Below are 19,748 nucleotides of genomic sequence, written 5' to 3'. Positions count from 1 at the left end.
CTTAATGATTCGATCTATACCTATCGTTTCAACCCAATCAGGCCAAATTCTCTCACGTCACGAGCTACCTTACTCTTCTCAAAGTAGTTGAGAGTTTACTGCTTTGTCACTCTTTAACAGCAAAGGTACTTTCGGTTCTTTAACCACCTAATCAATATTCTTCATCTACTTTCGATTCACAAACGTAACCCTTGAGACTTTCGGTTTTTACCACTGAGGTTTATGGTTACCCAAAATATGTGTTGATGATCTTAGTTGCGTATACCACGTGCTGAGTGAGACCCACAATCCAATACCAATAAGGAATTAACGGTGAATTTTCAAATTCAAGATTTAACTTGTTACCGGTTAAAATGTCTTTTTCTTTTTTTATGCGAGATCTTTATGAAATTGTCTAACACCAAGGCGTTTCTTCCCAAAAGGTCCAGTTTTGTATTATTTTTGAGATTTCAATTCCTAACCACTTATACACTTATCTCACCTACTTGTTCAACAGACCACATCGGTCTCACAAGTACTTCGCCTGACCTTCGGTCTTACATTAAGTATCGAGGTTCGGTTGGAGATAAGCTACCCTTAGAGCCGATAGTTAAAAAGAAGCCTTTCGATGTTTATTAACAAACAGTCGATAGTAATTTTTCGGGAAACCATGCAAGCACTTCAAGTCTCTCTTGACTTTGAAGGAAAAGATTCGTGCCCGGAATCAATTGCTTTATGTCGGTTTAAGACATCACTCACATCCTATACACGTTTGATTTATTTCTTTATCTTTGTCACTCTTGCACGAATTTGTTTTTTAATTTTCCACAATACTAATGATTGTTTTCAAGTGCATTTTGGTTGACCTATGTGTTGTGCAAGCAGAAAATTCAGTTGACGAGGCATTGTGTGGATGCGAATTTGAACCACTTTAACAGATAAGGACGAATATGGGTGCGTGAATTTGAAACGACTGCTAGCCACGCGCGTGATGATGTTTATTTGGGGAAACCAAGCTGTCAAATCCCGCTTTTTCAGGTGACGGTTTAGAGATCGTGTAATCATAACAGAAGATTATTTCTCTCTCATGGCAATGGTATAAAGGGTTTCTCACACCCCTTGTCCTTTCTTACCTTCTTCACCATCTCTCGAATATAACAGGCGATTCTCAACTGTTCATCTTCTGTAATTCAACAATGGCGGATTCATCTTCTCACCATGACCAATCTGCTTCATCTTCCCTACTAGTGATCAAACCCAACCAGAACTTGATCATTGATCTGAATCCGTTTTTGTACGACTGCTGCATGCTCTAGCTTGTTGAATTCCTTAACTATTCTCCACTGGTTTTGGCACTATCTCAGGTGGAATCTGTTCCGATGTCTCTGTTATCGGAGGTTTACTTTAGTGCTTCATATGATAAGAACAAGGATAGGATTTACTTTTAAATCTTCAATCGCAAAACTTCGATTTCAAAAGTTCGATTTTGTTCGTTGTTAGGTCTTGCAGTCGATGCCTCTATAATCTCTCCTGATTTTATTACGACAACTCAACTCTTTGCCATGTTCTATGAGATGGGGTATACTGAGGTTCTTGTTTCTTTTATGAAAATCAAGAAGTCATGTCTACCACCCCAATGGAATGGGTTGTTAACTCTACTTCACAAGGGTTTGGGTGAAAGAGTAGCAGGGTCAGATGGTTCTAACATATTCTTCATGACCATTCTGTATGGTCTTTACAATGGCCTCAATCTAGACTATGGGTCATTGCTTTGGTCTCAACTGGTGCAAAGCCTCAATTCTTCGGCCAAGCATTCAGAGATTTCTTGTGGAAGATTCTGGATGATTGTTACGCAAAGAGCCATCTCTTCACTAAACATTCCGGTGATGAAGGATGTTTTGTTATCCTCTGTGGCCACCTTTCACACCAAGAAGGTGATTATCGCCGATGAATCCAGATACACTCATGTTGGCTCCATCCCTGAGACAATATCTGGCTGTGTTCCACTCAACAACACAATTATGGAAGCTTATCGCAAACTCAGTCCTATTGGTCCTCGCCAATTAACGCCTGAGATGAAGGCAGCTTTGGAAGCTGTGGAAAAAACCTTCTAAACGTGGTAAGAAGAAGGAAGAAAAGCCTACTGATCCAGGAATGGGTGCATTTTCAAAAGTTGACAAATCAACAAAGGGTGATAAGGAGGGATCCAATAAGCGGAAATCAGAGAAAGGGGGATCTTCGGCTCATCCTAAGAAAATTAAAAAGATGGCAAGAAGGTCTACATCGGTTGATGATGAAGAAGAAGCTCATCTTGAGGACTCAGCGAGAGGAGACAGACCTCCTAGATCTCCAACTCCAATTGATGACCTCCATACCAAGGTACCCACTCCGCCTGATTCACCACCGAGAGTCACTATTTCCGTTTCGGTTGCTCCTATTCCTCCATCTCCACCGCTACCTACTGTTTCAAAATTGGTTGCTCCGATACCTCCAATTTCTACAACACAACCGATTTCTTCACCAATCCCACCACTACCTGTTCGCACTACTCCTATAATCACTACAACACCTATTATTACCTCAACCATAACCGATCCACTGGTGAATGTCAATGTATCTGATACGGGGGCATTTACTGGTACTGAACCTCCTGTTACTACTAAACCTATTACACCTACTACTTCAGATGACTCTAATCCGATTCTTGGAGGTGATGATTTTGAGTATGACTCCACTTACTATAGTCCTTACTGGCTCCCGACTGAAGATGATAATGTTGCCCCTGTTACTAAGGACCAACTTGATAGTGCTCATGAGAAGCTTGACAAGTTGCTTGAGTGTTATCAAAAGCCTGTTGACGTTCTCCTGAAAGCCTTCATGGATACAGCCTTAGAGCAATATACCCAATTCATGGATAAGTGCTCAGTTGCTATGGATGATTCTACCTCCCAGTGTAAACAAGCTACTAAGGATGTTAAGGATCTTATTCAAGAATCTAAACTTTTCTTAGAGTTGCTTCAGGGTCATGCTAACTCCAATGCTACCAAGGTTAATGCTTCGGTTGACTCTCTAACCCACTCGCTTCAAGGAGAATAAGCAAAATTTGAAGCAGTTCGAGCTGATCTTAAAACCGAGAATAAATCTCATATTTCCTCTATTGACTCTCGGTTAGAGAAACTCAAGGCTGATTTAGCCATTGAACGACAACCGAGAGATGCACTTGCTAGACAGACTGCTACTGTGGCGGGTCATAAGGTCCAGCTGGAACAAGCAGAAAAAGAGATTGAATTGTTGAAGGTTAAACGTGCTATTTTTAAAAGCTGCTTTGGTGATGTCCTGGGTATACTGAACAATGTCATTCATGCTCATGATCCTGTTTTGACACTGACTATCAAGAATCATCTCACTACCAAACTTCTTCCAGCGATTGCCCTACTTCGTGAAATGAAGGGTGTTCCGAAGTTGATGGTCGCTTCGCAACAAGGGGGAGAGGGTGTGCAAGTTACGGTAGAAAACCCTTCAGGCCAACCTCTTGTTCAACCAAAAGTTGTGATCAAACCTGAACCGAAGGGTAATGAAGCTTCAGGTTCTAATGTTAAAGAAAAGAAGGGTCCATCAAATGATGATAGTGATGAAGACAAGAAAACAATAACCGACATACTCAAAGGAAAGCAAAAAGATCAGGAGTTAAATGAGACTCAGAGGATTGTGAAGGAAGAAGAAGAGAAGGAAAGGAAGAGGAAAGCAGAGCATGATGCTCTTGGATGTAAAATGGCCCTTTTTCCCACATTGACTAGGGAAAAGATGATAAAAGAGGCGATTGAATTCCCATGTGTTTTCTGGTTGGAACCAGTGGCTTCATTTGATATTGAAAACACGAGGGATTATCAATTCAATATGCCTATGACGAGGAAGGCGTTCGTTTTTCACTGCTTTGATTCTACTGCTAAAGCCCCTTCGCCTCATCCTCAGATTGATCGAGAGCTTATAGATTTTTATCTGCAGTTTGGTCAACCTCAGTACTTGACGTGGAGTGCACAGAAGATCACGTCAGTCAAAGTGTTGAAGCCTATGTTGGATTAGTGTCTAAGTCCATAACTATTTTGGTATGTACTTGACCCGATGGTGCATGGTCCTTTTGGGTTGCCTTCACCAAAGCAACTTAATAGGATGAATTATGGAGAGAAAGGATTAAATATGATTTATTAATATATTATGAGAATAATATATTAAAGGAGAAATCATATTTTTTAATTAATATTAGTCAATAATTAATTGGTAATTAGTTTTGTGACTAAAAGAGATTAATTAAACTTAAGGGATTGGAATTGTAATTATAAGATAATTGCAATATGGGTTATGGATTGTCTTAAATTAAGGAGTGGACAAATTCTATGGGAAACCCATGGGGAAATCGTCCAAGGCCTTAATTAAAGGGGTCCATGGGTTGCTTAGGGCTTAAGCATCCAAATTAGGGTTTCCTTGTTAGATAACCCTAATAGCCTCACTATTTATAGACCCCTTAAGGACCAAAAACGTGGCTAAGACTAGTTCTAGTGTTTCACACGTTTTTGGGCAGCCTCTTTCCTCTCTCCTCTTCATCCTCTTGCTTATGGTGTTTGTGAACCATTAGAAGAGTGACATTTGTGACTCTAGGCTTTCTAAAGTCAATACAAGGAGATTTGGGATTGTTATTGCTACATAACAATCAAGGTAACATCTTAAACCTATTCTTATGTTAATATGATTACTTGTATGCTAGAATTAGGGTTTATAGTCTTGGATAACTTGCATGTACAATAGAGAAACCTAGATCCAAGCATTAGGGTTTGTATGAGCACATAGGATGTTCTTAGGACCAAAACCCATCAGTCGTATCAGAGCCTAGACTAGTTTCTATTGTATTGATGCATTATATGTTTAAAAAATTCGATTTTTGTGTTTCTGGAGGCTGGACTCGCCGAGTCCATGCTGACTCGACGAGTGCATGCCTGACTCGGCGAGTCGGCTCGTCAAAAGGAGGGAAAATCGGGATTTCTTGCTGGTTTTGCTTAAGGATAGTTGCCTTATCATATTAGGTCAATATTAATCTGATTTTATGATATATTTGACTATATTCTTGATCTAATTGAAGATATTTATCAATTAATAAGATAATTGTTTCCTTATGTGATAACTGATTAATTATTTTGATTAAATTGGTAAATTGTTTTGCAAGAAATCATTAAATAAATCAAATATGGATAATTATGTAATTAAATGTTAATTTAGATTATTTGTTATTTGATCCTTGTTGTTATGAAAAGTTTCGTATGTTCCTCTTTAGGTTTTATAGTTTAAATTTGAACCCAAAAGTTTTGTTGTTTTGAAATTTAAATAGTTAAAACCCTAATGTTTTGAAAAAGGTTTCAAAACTTGCCCTCAAGTTTTGGAATTTAAATTTTGATTAATTGTTTAATTTTGATGTATATTTAAATTCTAAACCCTAATGTTTTGAAATGTTTCAAAACTTGCCCTCAAGTTTTGGAATTTAAAAGTTGATTAAAAGTATAATTAGGAATGTTAAATTCTAAAACCCTAGTATTGTTTTGGAAAAGTTCAAATTACACCCTTATGGTTTTATTAATTAATTAAGGTGTATAATTAAAAGAGGTTTAATAAATCCATAAATGTTTTGGCTTACAATTTAATTGAATTAAAAGTATAATTGTTAAATTTGACCACCTAATATTTTAAAAGTGTAAAATACACCCTATACTATATATAACATTAAAAGTATAACATTATATATATGTATGAGTAAAAGTCAGTCTTACCGTTAGTAGGCCTCATTCACGAAGCTGGTCTATAAGGGGTGTTTAAGGAAATTGCCTATAAAATGGCGATTGACTAGGTATCCACTTTTACCCACCGCACTCTTGACTAGTGGAGGGTCGTTAGCCGAACGGGTAGGATAGGACGAAACCTTCCATTATAAGTATAATGAATTACTAAAGTAACTAAATGTTTTACAAATTCCAAATCTTAGTTACTTAGGCTAAAGTGAATTGATGCAATTCCATGAAATTACACTTTGTGCCCTTGCGAAGACGTTAGTGGAGCGTGTGTGGTTTACCGGCACACTAAATGGTTCTAAGCAATGGTAGCAAAGGGTGACTCAATGTTTGTCATAGTTTGGTGGAGCGTGTATGGTTTACTGGCACATCGAATAGGTGACTGTAACATGTGAGGGCACCATGTAAGTTTGCATGGTTATTCACACCCGCTTTGTGATCCTCGGCATCCCAGTCACAAACAAGAGGGGCATATCGAGATTTAAACATGCCATTGAAAGTTCAATGAATCTCAAAGGATCTAGGAGTTTTCATAGATTTAAAACTTAAATTTCTTTTTCGTTTTTCATGGTGGAAATTAGTGAATCGTCATTCACTTACCTTCAAATGTTCTGCAATTTGGGTTACGGCATCCCTCTCCCGAGTTGTAGAATATTATGTTGGGTCCTAGCCTTATTATCTCATTTGGGTGATTTACTAAGGACTCAATCAATCAACTAACTTGAATTTGTTTTCTCCCGTTTTTGTAGATGACAAAGTTTGACAACTATGGTCTTCTCAAATCCCGTGGAACAAGCATTCCACATGAAGATGATGTTCCACGATTCGATCGAGGAACCAGAGATCATACTTCACTTCCTCCTCCTCCTCCAATTATTCTCCCTAACTCACAAGTTCAAAGGCTTAAAAAGTTCAAGATCACTCAAGCCCTTTTGGCAAGTAAACATAAAGAAGGAAAGTCAGTGTGTGCACACGTCCTAGGGATGAAGTCACACATTGATAGGTTAAGAATGTTGGGATCCGTTGTCTGTGAGGAAATGGCTGTTGATTGGGTTCTTCAGTCACTTCCTAACTCATATAGTAAGTTCGTAAGATAGTACTATATAATGAACCGCGACGTGACCCTTATAGATCTCACCTATATGCTTATTGCTGCTGAATCAGCAATGTTTTGGCGTAATAGAAAAGCAAAGTTGATTGGTGAATCTGCCTTCAAGACCTCTATGGATATAGACAATGGCAACGAAAGACATGCTATGATCGAAAAGTTTGATCATAAGAGAAAGGCAATGTCTGAAGTAGTTCCATGTCATGTTCCAAAAGAGTCAATTTGCTTTTATTGCCAAGAGAAAGGGCATTGGAGACGAAGCTGCCCCATTTACCTAAGAGATCTAAGAGAGGGGAGAGTCGAAATGTATGGCTCTAATATAGGTAAAATCCATTAACTAACTCTTTTAAGCTTCTATTCTAGATTCTTAATACATAATGTGATAAGATTGCAATTGATGTTTTGTAGGATCGAAGAAAATAAAGGAAGCTTAAAGGAAGAAGTGAGCAGAATCTAACCGTGAAGGAATGAATTTCGATCGCATTTCTAGAAGATTAGATTCTTGAGCTACTACTTAGAGTTAGAATTAGATTGCTAAGAAAGATGTATTAACATAGTTTTTCAATGAATTGCATTGTAAGGACAAAATTTTTCCGCAATAAAATAAATTTTGATTTTATATATTATTTATTTATCCTTGCAATGGCGTATATGAAAAATTGATGTTTGAATGTTTCTATTATTAGCAATAATGGATTTGGTTCTTATTATGTTATTTATGGAAAGTCAAGAATTTACCTAATAGGGAGAGTTTCTCATCGCCCAAGTTTCAATTGGACAGATACTTGGAATCATGCAACTTGGTTGCACGATGAATGAGAAATTTCATATTTGGAAATTAGACTAATTCAAAGTGTCAAGTGAAGGACTAGGATATCGAGCACACAAAGTTGCATGTTGATCAAGTTCACCATAAGAGTAACAAGATATTCGTCATGGTTTACTAAAAGTTTAGTAAATATGATTACACTTATAAGATTAAGTGTAATTCGGAATTGATTAAAAATGTTTAAATCAACAGCAAAACGAATAACAAGAATCAAGTAGCTAGAAAGATAAAAGTTTCTCCATTATAAGAAGAATGGAGAGTAGCTTTTATGCTTTATGATAGGTCTTAATGATAAGAACCATATCTCAATTGATCCTCTAAGTGAGTCTTAGTACAATTGTATGTTTGAGAAGAGGAATCAAGGATTGAAGAAATGGTTAAATCAAGAAGTCTATCATACTTCGTTCCAATAACAAGTCTTAAAGTTAAGATTGTGACAATGAGTGAAAAGTATTAAAGGTTTATAACATTCATCAAATATGGGAAGTTGTGATGTCTTGAATAAGACAAAGACCAACTAGGACCATTTTATGAAATGTTATGATAAAAAACTACACTAACTCTTGAATATTTGTTTGTCAAGAAATGTTTATTGACAAAAGAATCTTATATGTCAAGGAGTCAGTGGGAGTCTTAATGGTCTTGAAAAGTTTCAAGAACAAATCAAATAAACCTTATCGATCATCACTAGCACACGAGTTGAGGTTTACAACCTATCGTGTTGACATTATTTTGTTTCTGTGCTGTTCCAATTAAGTTAATTATGCTTATGAGTCCCATGAGTTCTCATTTTGAACGCATAAAAGGCAAGGCACCTAATGAAAGGTACATTGATAGGAAAGGGTGAGCTGCTTAACTACTTGGAAGACATGGTGGGTAGCTGTGCTACCAGAAGGCAAGAATCGAGATCAAGAAAGTTCGATCCACATGAGTTTGAATTTGTCATAAACTTTTGTTTTGACAAATTCACACGGATAGGAACAAATACACTGTTTAAATCTAAGTGTCATAAGATTTCCTCCTTCATGAAAATGATTGTGAGGAAATGCTTTCACTAAGAAAGATTTTAAGAAGATAGTGATTGTAAAATTGCATTCTCGAATTCGATTATGGTTACGGTATCCCTTTCCATATTTTGAATTGTGAGGTTTGGCAATTAGTCTTAAGTATTTAGACACACATATGAACTATCTAAGGCAAAGGTGTATAAGTTCAAGAAGCCTTGATAAAAGATTATCAAAGCATCAAGTATTAGAAACATGGACTTAAGAAATTCAATAGGTATTGTTTTTCTGAAAGTTAAGATGTTTATGAATACATGTCGAAGATAGTGGGAGCATAAGTGTTATGCTTTATAGTAATCATCATGATAGTGGGAGCATAAAAGTTATGATTGTATGATTATTATAGAAAGTATTGCAAGTTGGCATTATTAATTATAGAAAACAAGAGTTATACCTTGGAAAGTCGTAAGGGTTGTAAAGTTGTTTTGCTATATTTAAGGGAGAGAATATTATGCTTCATTTCAAATCTAAAGGATTAGGTTGAGAAATGTTAATAAATTTAGTCAAAGGTACATAGTGTGTTCTTAAAATTTCGATTATTATTACGGCATTCCTCTTCACAATTCGATTTTTGAGAACATAGCAAATAAAAAATTATGCGTCGTGTCCCATACGCTTCGGGTATAGGATCGATTGCAAATGCTTTAATGTTTGACCATTCTAAAATTTCCTAAATGTCTAGCGCATTTAGAGGGAAAAGGGACTAGAATCGGTTTTGACTAAAATAATTAAACAACTATCAAAGGACAATCCAAAGTTCGACGAGGATTGGTTGCTTGTGAGTAGTTGGAAGCATGGTATTGAATGGACCATATCGACCTTATTAAGGATGAGTTGTCATATGGAAAATATGGAAATGTGTCCATATTGGGAATTGGATATTGAAAATCTATGACTAAATTAGAAACTTTTATGCAAAAGGATGTTCAAAGGAATGTTCTTTGAGTGAGAGACATCATATCTAAGGAATTGTATTGTAACAATCTCCAATAGAGATTTTGTAATATCATCGACAATAGTCTTTGTGACTTTGGTGCAGTGACATTACGAAATGATCATTGCATAGAATGTTAGAATCTAGCATATTTTATAAGTAACAAGAATTTGATATTCGCACACTTATGAAAAAGGATTTGGAGTTGTGAAATGAGAATGATTGGAAATGTGTTCAATTTGATCTATTTCACAAAAGTAAGAACCATAGGTAAACATTGTGTGCATGCTAAGAGCATGTGAAAAGTGTAATAATTCAAGTAAGAAGTTGATTACCCGAAACGACAAATAATGAGTAATCGATATGGTAATAAATAAAAGGAGTTTTATTTATACTCAAAGGTTTGAGGCCATATGGGATTAGTATTATTCTTGTGTTTCACATTTGCATGTTTTGACTTCCAAAATAATTGAATTTATTAAGAATAAGCGAATTATTCGAACGGGCCACAGTCGTTCATATGTTGGAAGTAGGTATGAATGAAGACTATCGTGAATTGGTGTGTGGATTGTCTAAAGAGAATTAGACATAAGCAAATGTTTGCTGCAACGTTCATGAGTGCTTAGGAATATGATTTGAGCATTGGATTAAACCCACGCTCACTTGGATCACTCCATGAATTGTATCACGAGTGATTGGTGAGATGATAACATCTTATATTCTTGAAACCCAGATGTGTGAGTTGTATCTTGCAAATCAGTTGCACATTGATAATATGTAAACGCACTAACTTGGTGTTATAAAACATATTGTTGTGTGTGATTCGGTGAGTGAGTGCAAGCAAGCATTGTATCAAAGTTTATCCGTTCGTTTTATCCAAGGTAGGATAAAAGCGATATCTTTGGGCCCCTTGATGATTTTGTGATGACAAACGTAAATGCTCGGCCAGGCTAGGGCTAATTTCATTTGTTCAATTAGTCATTCGTCATAAATCGGGAATCAAGATATAGTACAAAGAGAATGATTTGACATCATATCTCATATGATATCTAGAATGGAGGAATATATGATCCCTTATCTAAGGACACACGTATCTGATAGGATCAGAGTTGACAGCGGCTTTGGAAAGCTACGATTGCAGATTAGGATCTGCAGTTATACGCATAATAGTTGTTAGACTTATCCTAGTGGGAGACTGTTGGATTAGTGTCTAAGTCCATAACTATTTTCGTATGTACTTGACCCGATGGTGCATGGTCCTTTTAGGTTGCCTTCACCAAAGCAACTTGATAGGATGAATTATGGAGAGAAAGGATTAAATATGATTTATTAATTATTATGAGAATAATATATTAAAGGAGAAATCATATTGTTTAATTAATATTAGTCAATAATTAATTGGTAATTAGTTTTGTGACTACAAGAGATTAATTAAACTTAAGGGACTGTAATTGTAATTATAAGATAATTGCAATATGGGTTATGGATTGTCTTAAATTAAGGAGTGGACGAATTCTATGGGAAACCCATGGGGAAATCGTCCAAGGCCTTAATTAAAGGGGTCCATGGGTTGCTTAGGGCTTAAGCATCCAAATTAGGGTTTCCTTGTTAGATAACCCTAATAGCCTCACTATATATAGACCCCTTAAGGACCAAAAACGTGGCTAAGACTAGTTCTAGGGTTTCACACGTGTTTGGGCAGCCTCTTTCCTCTCTCCTCTTCATCCTCTTGCTTATGGTGTTTGTGAACCATTAGAGAAGTGACATTTGTGACTCTAGGCTTTCTAAAGTCAATACAAGGAGATTTGGGATTGTTATTGCTACATAACGATCAAGGTAACATCTTAAACCTATTCTTATGTTAATATGATTACTTGTATGCTAGAATTAGGGTTTATAGTCTTGGATAACTTGCATGTACAATAGAGAAACCTAGATCCAAACATTAGGGTTTGTATGAGCACATAGGATGTTCTTAGGACCAAAACCCATCAGCCTACACCTGCGGGGAAGTTTTCGATTCAGAGTTACCTGAGGTTCAGACAACTCGATCTCTATAATTTCCCTTTCAGATCTCCCAAACTTGAATCCTCGTGATTGGATTTTGTTATAAAACATTTTGCTTACAAATGCAAAGGAGTATGAACCGATCCTGAATCATTTGAAGAGGATGTTGGGTTCGTATATTTACGAAGTGGCTAAGATGGATCAAGATTGCCAATGTCATGAACAAGAAACCGATTGTGAAGCCAACTCCGAAACCGAGAGAGGTGAATAAAATGACAATGGGTCAAATTGATCCTATGCATCTAACGGTCATGTTCACAAGAGCCGAACATAGCAGATTTTTATTTGCTCTTGTGGATAAGCATCTGTTCTCAACCGATTGCTTGGAGCACATCATCAACATTATTCATCGGTGCAAGAAGAACAATGAGTCTGATAAGAAGAACTTCACAGACATGCTTCGGTGGTATATTACATTTCATCACACTCTTCTAGCCATTATATCGAAGTTGTTCAAAACTGTTAAGAAGTCTTCAGTTGCTCAGCTGAACTGAGCTTTCGGTTCCATGGACGCAAAGGGGGATATTGTAGGATAAATATGTTGCGTCATGGGCTTTGTTTGTATTTACCGGATTCGGCGTGTCCATCCGTGTTTTGTTAGGGTTATGTATTATATATAGTTCATGCATGTATGCATTAGACACGTTCTTGATACTATTACTTTGATTATCGTTCTGTAACCCTCAAACACCTCTACAGTCGAAGTTCTTCATCGAGCTCTTTTGGGGTGTTGAAGTCTAATCATTCAACATTGTTTGAGCTATTCCTGTGTCTTGTTCTTATTGCTTTATTCACTGTTTAGAACATATCGATCCTACTAGAATTTTAATTCCAACAATATGTAAAATACTTAAAAATAGATATAAATATGTAAAAAATACTTTTATACATTTAAAATGCATAAGCGTCTATATAAAAAGATTTAAAAAATACATAAATACGTAAAAATACATAGAAATACATATAAATACATAATACATAAAAAATAGCACATAAAAAATACATAAAAAAAATATGTAAAATGGTTTAAAATACATGTAAATAAGTAAAAAAAAATACGTTTATACATTTAAACTACATAAAAATATGTAAATATATACATATAAAAACATTAAAAAAATACATAAATACGTAAAAATAGATATAAATATGTTAAAAATATGTTTATACATTATAAAAAAATTTTGACGAAATCTACAAAAAAGTCTCATTATTTTCGAAAAATTAATAATCTGGTCTCATGACCTGCTGAACAGGTCAAAAAGGGCTAAAGTGAACAAATTAGCCGGTTTCGTGGGTTTTTCTATTCAAAAGGTGAAAAAGTTAGGACTTTTTTGTTCAAAAAATAAAATTTAGGACTTTATTAAAAATTTGCCCAATATATTGGGACTTTTCTGGAGATATCCCCCAATTATAATTATGGACTTAGACACCTAATCCAACAAAAACATCGTATTCATTAAATGTTAACCCGACATACATTAAATGTGCGGCACTTGGACAATGCACACATTTCATAAAATGATTATCTTTTATGGATACACCCTTAAACACTTTATCTAGTGGATAAAAATTCAAATTATCCATTTTCTTAATTAAAAAGGTACAGAAAAGAGTAGCAATTTGTTTTACATAGATTAAAATGGTTAGAATGCGGTATAAAAACAATCAGCACAGTCCATGAAGACACTGTTGACGTGGACAATAAAGGTCCACAGATAAACTTGACAAATGAAAGAAGTTTTAGTAATGTAAAATGAAAGTAGATAAAAGAGTGACGATAGGGGTGATGATTTAAATCAGAGCAGTCTAGAAGACCGTTGATGGAAGAAAGTACATAGACATAGTTTTATACTACTAACACAATCTAGAGGACTGCTAATAGACAAAGTCTATGAGCACCACTCATGACTATTGGCGAAGTCTAGAGGACTATCGACAAGCAAAATTCTATGATAAGAGCTCTGGGGTGCTAACGCAAATACTACTTAATAAAAGTAGGATTTGGATTCATTAATCGACCATGTTTAGAAATCGATTCAAGTACTTTTCATTTAAAGATTTTGTAATGATATTTTTTGTCTCTTAAGTGGATGGAACACAAATAAGTTCAATTTTATTATCCAAAATGTTATCTTGAGAAAATGATACCTAGTATCTATGTGCTTGGTTTTAGAGTGTTAGGATAGATTGTAAGAAATAAAAATAACAATATAAGAGGTATAATAGATCGATACATTAAGCATTCGATAGTTGTAGTCTAGGAGTTAGGAGCTTATACAAAGGACTTGTACATTACCAGTCGAGTATCATATTCCCAAGGCTACTGTTCTATGATGGTATCTAAAAAATTCTTTTATTGTAGTTAAGTGTGATGCCTCCAGACTAGCCTTGTATATGACACACAAGCATACAAAAAATGTCATATTAGGTCTGCTAGCAGTAAGGAACTAATAATACCATGTATGTGTTTTAATCGACTGCTTATCCTATAGGATACGAAGACATCTTGTGTGCAAAGGGCATTGGTACCTTAGGAGGAGGATGATGTTCCATGTCATACTTATTCAACAAGTCTCTAGTATACCATTGTAACATCCTTAATTAGGGGTAATTTTAAATTTTAATTAAATAATAAATAAAATGAATAAATTCTAAAAATTTAATAAATTAAAATAATATTTATCATGAAAATTTCAATATTTACTATGAGAATTAAAAATATGATTTATTTAGACTTCCAAAGATAGAGTATAAATTTGAGGGACTAGGTTTGCCCCCTTATAAACATTAATGATTAGTGTTGACTTAGTCAATGACAAAATATATAGAAGGAAGTATATGTTGGGGTCAAATTGTAAAAGAAGGAACTTCCATAAGCTAGTTGGTTAAACTGTGTCACTTTTGAGAAGTTAGAAAGTTGAAAGGAAGATTTATGCGAAATAGTGAAAGTTGGAAAGTAGTTTGGTGAGTCTCTTTCCCAGTTGATGAAGAACATGATTTGGAGGGGGAGGGGGATAACTCAAATGGTGATTTTGATGATTTAATAAAGTTAGGGTTACCTTTTGAAGAATTGAAGGGATTGTGAAGCTAGGGATTCATCTAAGCAATTTGAAGTGACAATTAAATTCTCAAACTACTCTAGGAGGTGTTGCAAATAATATCCAAGACCATTAACTGCTTGGTAATATTTTTAATAATAACATGGCCCTTTTGGCCTAACCTCATTACATAATTACCAATATGGGAATAGAGAAAAATAAGTTATTAATTTTTAAGTGATTAACAAATTAATTGGAAATTATTTTGGAATTAATTAAATAATTTTATTTAATTAAGGGGCTTGAGTATTAATTAAATCCTAAAGATTAATTGAAATATTCCAAGCTCCTGGAAGACGATTGGGGACGATTTTGATATCTCTGGATAGGGATAAGACAAGTTTTGAATAGGGTAATGATTGTCTTGGAGAATTTGAATTGCTTTAGGATTTATCTGATGCTTATAAATAAACTGCTAGGGATCAAACCAAATAAGCTCTCTCTAAGGGTTTGTGATTTTCGAATAAACCTATTAAAGGGTTCTTTTTTATTTGGTTTTTGGAGTTTTGGGTTTGACTACAGCAGCAAAGAGATTTTTTGTTGGGTCCAATATCCATTGTAAGATATGGAAGTTACTAGGTTTCAATCAGAGTAAAAAGAGGGTACTATTTTATCATTCTTTAGTTTGATTTTAATGTAGGTTGCTATAAATTGTAAAACCTAGATCCTAGGTGCATATATACCTAAGGATGATTTGATTATTACATCGCGCTTATCCTTTTTGTATAGATGTAATAAAACCCAACAATGGTATAAGAGCCTTTAAGTTTTAATTAAATGCACCACTTTGTAAAATCTATCGAAAATCAAATTTTTGGATCGACGACAGACACGACGTGCCCCTGCTAGACACAACGTGTCTGAATGATTTCAATTTTTTTGAATTTTATCAGTTTCTTGAATTATTGGTTTATATAATTTGAACTGTTTGTGAATTTGAATATTCAATCCAAGATACGTTCTAAATATTATTTAAATAAGAATTTGAATCTGAATATTTAAATGATCTAAATTTTGAATATTATTTAAATTAGAATGTTTGTTTTAAATATTATTTAATAAGAGAATTAAATTAGAATATTTAAAAGATGAAGTTCTAAATTTAAAAGGTTTAAATTTATTATATGGTATGATTAATATATGTATAACAATCATACACCATGTGTTCTTACATATTTAATTAAAAAAATTAATTATCGTCGAACTGTGACTAGGCTCACTCGTTCTAATGTTTTAAGAGAGTTTTAAGGAGGCCTCTCTGATTTCTAATGAGATCAGTTTTTAAAATCTCTTTGGTTTACCACCCTCACCGCCTCTTTGAATTTTGAGAGCGGAGTTACCGAAAGGATTTGATTGGATGGTGTTCAAGTTAAAATTATTAAGTAAAAGTAATGAAACAAAATTCCCGTATTATATTAAAAACACGAGTCGTTTTCTACCCATGTAAACACACATTTTAATTATATTATGATGATCGAGTGTTTGTGGTTAATCGGCACATCATAGCGAGAGTATAAGTTGAAATGACGTGTCTCTCATAAAATGATTTTGTTGATGGAGCATGCATGGTTAACTGACATGTGAACGCGAGAATAATTTGTATCGAGGGTCACATGGTTTTGCATGGTTGTGATGTGTATTTGGACCACTCCAAAAGTCCACAACACGAACCAGATTCCTAATACAATGATTGATAAGAAAACTAGAGCTTGGGATTGAATTTGCAACAAAATAATAACACAAACTAGAACAATGACAAGAACAAAGAACAATGACAAAGTAACCGGATAGTATGAAGATCAAAATAAACCTATAGCCATGTCGATCATTTGCAATATTGTTGATGTGTTATTTCGAAAATATAAAGTTGAACTGTTGTTTAATTTTTTTGAAAAGAACAACAACAACAAATAAACACATCCCCACAGGAACTTGGGGCTCTGATACCATTTGATGCGTATTTAGACTGCTCCGAAAGTCCACAACATGACTCGGATTACCAACACAACAATTGATAAGAAAAATGGAGATTCGGATCAAATAAACACAAACTAGAAAGAATGAACACATCAGACCCTCCCTCAACGACTTCTATGCTTACAACTGAAAGAAAATAGGTTTATATAGCCTACAAAATATAACAATAGACATAAATTTAAAGACAATAATTAACTTTGCCAATTGATGGCTTATTAAAATTAATAAAAGACTGAATAAAGAAGAAAAACAACTTCAACATTAAAAGGACTTTTCAACTTCTGAGGCGTGACTTTTCCTAGCCGAACCTTAGTCTTCTGAGACCTCGCATTCACATCCTAACTCACACGGACTGGACATCACTTTCTCACCCAAGTTAGTCTTCACATCCAGACTCCTCTTCGCTATGACCCACAAGTGAATGTGAACAACATCGTATTCATAATGACCATTCAAAGAATATAATCGGGTGCGATCCATCACAATTAATCGCAATGGATTGCAACCATCAACAATGAAACTTTGTTTGCAACCCTCAGTAGTCCAAATTGTGTCGCATTCAGCAGATAAAACCGAATCACCTTCTATACACGGATCGGACCTGAAGTGACTTTCGCATCTACATTCCAAATACGCATCAGACCCTCCCTCTTCAAAATCAATTGACATCAATTCCTGAAGGCCCTTATAGTTTTTTGGAAATTCGATCTTGAAACACATTCAACATGAACCAACTGCACATCTAAATGTGTTTGTGATTTGTCCACCGGCCTTCTCAACAAAGTGTTAACAAACAATTTAGTTCCCCTTTTTTCCATAAATCATTCCATAAATACTTTAAGAATTTATAATCATGAACTGAAACAATCGCCTTGGGAACTCTATTCAAACACACCATCTTCAAAATCATCTTGAAACAAAAGAAATGCCCTTTTACCATTTCCAAGGACTTCGTTAAACCACCACCATAGGCTTCTTGCATCAACAACCTTCGAACAACATGTTTTTGAACACAAGGTTTGTTTCCATGGCTGAGAAAACCATCATGCACCAAAAACTTCCCTTGGACACACTCAACACATTTCTAAAACAATTCACAAAATCACCATCACCCCCATGTGATATGGACATATTTAGTCATATAATTCATGCATTATGTTAATACTTTATGTTGTTTTTGTCTAAAATATTGAACAAAAGGTACTTAATTAGTTTAAAATTTCATTTTCAGCAACAAAGACATGCTCGGAAGGAAAAGGAAACGGAATTGGCAATTGGAAGCTTGGATCTTGGATTTTGAAGAAAGAAGTTGAAATTGAAGGAGAACACTGTGTGTTACCTTCACTTACACGGCATGTTGTACTGAAAAATCCCGATAAAATAGTGCCTTGCCGTACACACATTTTTAACGATCAACACGGTGTGTTGAGTCCAAAAACACGGCATGTTGTGCCTATTTTCAAAATCTATTTTAGGATCATTTCTGTTAAAAAACCTAAGCAATGCTTGGAGTTTTTAGCGACTTTTGGAGGTCAGAGATATCCTTAGGAGCTATGGAATTCATAATTCGAGTGGAAGCTTTACTTTGAAGAGATCTAAGGAAAAATCATTAGTAAATTACTTAATTATCTTGTTTACATCATGTATACTTTGGTGAATTTCGTTTTTATGCTTATTTCTGCTAAAGTCATGGGCTAAACACCCTACTTTCGTTTAGAGTAGATGATCTTATGATTATGGTTTGATTTTGTGGATTTGGTTTTATATTGATTTGATTATTTATCATGTTAAGCTTTTTAAAAGAACCTTATGTGTTAATGACAATTATTTTCTATTGATTAATGAGTTATTGAGATTGCATGAACATCATTCTTGATTGCTAACCTCATATGATTTTTGTGAAAACAAGATTATAAGCCCAGTGTTGTGAACATAACCTAGGGTTAACTAGAAAATAAGTAAGTTAATTTGTGAGCTATATATCATGACCAACCATATATAAGTTATTTGAACCAACCAATATAATTAACTACTACTACAAGTCTTGCTTGATTTGAATTGAACACTAGTAAACTCTTTAATTTAATCACTTGATCACTGCTTGAATTGATTTGTTTGATAAAGGATTAGTAATAGTGAGCATGAACTTAATCACATTAGAAATCAGTAATTGATGATATATTAATTCATTGCACTTGCCACAAAATCAACCATATGAATAAGTGAATTGAATCTAAACGAAAGTCTCTTTAATATTTTTGAATCTAGTTTTCTTTTGTTATCTTTCTAGTCATTAATTTTTCTTGCTAAGTCTTTAAGTAATTGCTTAAGTTTATAGTCTTTTAAAACTAGAGAAAACCCCCTCTTTAATTCATTGTTTAAATTTGATAATATTAGTAGTAACTTTAATTGTTTATCGTTTCCTGTGTTCGATACCCTACTTACTTCACTAAACTGCTAATCGATAGGTACACTGCCTTCCGTGTGTTTGTTTTTGTGTTTAAGTTAGTTAGGATTAAAACTAGTACATTCTACAAGTATCAAGTTTTTGGCGCCGTTGCCGAGGAACGGTTCTAAAATAGTTAATTTTATTTGCTAATTGTTATCGTTTTATTTTATTTGTTGATTAAGTTTTTTTAGTTTAATTTTTATTTTTAATTTTACTTATTATGTATTTTCCAAATCTCGCGACAGGGGCAGCAGTTTCGTCATAGTCACTTCCTTCTTGTTGCGAATATCCCTTAACAACCAGTATTGCTTTGTTTCGAACCACATTACCTTCTTTGTCAGTTTTATTTTTAAAAATCCATTTTAGGCCTATAACTGAGACATCATCAGGTTTTGGAACTATTCTC

The sequence above is a fragment of the Lactuca sativa genome, chromosome 5 (assembly GCF_002870075.4).
Source record: "Lactuca sativa cultivar Salinas chromosome 5, Lsat_Salinas_v11, whole genome shotgun sequence".
Taxonomy (NCBI): domain Eukaryota; kingdom Viridiplantae; phylum Streptophyta; class Magnoliopsida; order Asterales; family Asteraceae; genus Lactuca; species Lactuca sativa.
Note: the sequence above shows the minus strand (reverse complement) of the source record.